Below are 738 nucleotides of genomic sequence, written 5' to 3' on the forward strand. Positions count from 1 at the left end.
TTGCCACAAAAGTGTCTGGCCAGGTTCACACAGTGGCATAAACAGGAATAACCTGCCACTTTCTCCATGAAGGCTCTAGCTTCTTGCTGAGTTCCTAGAGCATGCCACATTCCTCTGAGGGATGGAGGTTGGCTAAACACCCCACCCCAGAGACAACACCCAGGCCTCTGGAATCTTCACTTCACACCCAAGAGACAGAAGTACAACTCAAAAGAACGACATGAAAGACTGAAACGATTATCTGGGGGGGGTTCACAGCTGTCATCCCAGCACTCAGGAATCTGAAGCAGGATTGCCATGAATTGGGGCTATGACTTGGCTATAGCATGAGATTCTGCCTCGCCAAATCAAACCAAAATAAAAGAAGAAACCATGCTCGCTTCGGCAGCACAAATACTAAAACTGGAGCGATATAGAGAAGATTGGCATGGCCCCTGCACAAGGATGACACGCAAATTCATGAAGCGTTCCATAGTTTCTTTTAAGAAGGAGGAGGAAGAGGAGGAGGAGGAGGAGGAGGAGGAGGAGGAGGAGGAGAAGAAGAAGAAGAAGAAGAAGAAGAAGGAGCAGGAGAAGGAGAAGAAGAAGAAGAAGGAGAAAAAGATGAAGCCACTACAGAGTACAGAGCCTCTATGTTAGCTTTCTAAGGATCTCATCATCACATCAAACCACAAATTGGTGCCTAAGACAATGGAAAGTTGGTATCCCACTATTCTGGAGCCCTGAAGTCTGAAATCA

At 46.7% G+C, this 738-nt stretch overlaps 1 non-coding gene across 1 annotated transcript; it reads left to right on the forward strand.

Annotated features, from left to right (window-relative positions):
• The first annotated feature begins 372 nt into the window (after positions 1-372).
• On the forward strand, positions 373-479 carry LOC118576817. The gene has a single exon (XR_004944026.1). It is a non-coding gene; the product is annotated as a U6 spliceosomal RNA (small nuclear RNA).
• The last annotated feature ends 259 nt before the right edge of the window (positions 480-738 follow it).

This window comes from Onychomys torridus, chromosome 1 (assembly GCF_903995425.1).
Source record: "Onychomys torridus chromosome 1, mOncTor1.1, whole genome shotgun sequence".
NCBI lineage: Eukaryota > Metazoa > Chordata > Mammalia > Rodentia > Cricetidae > Onychomys > Onychomys torridus.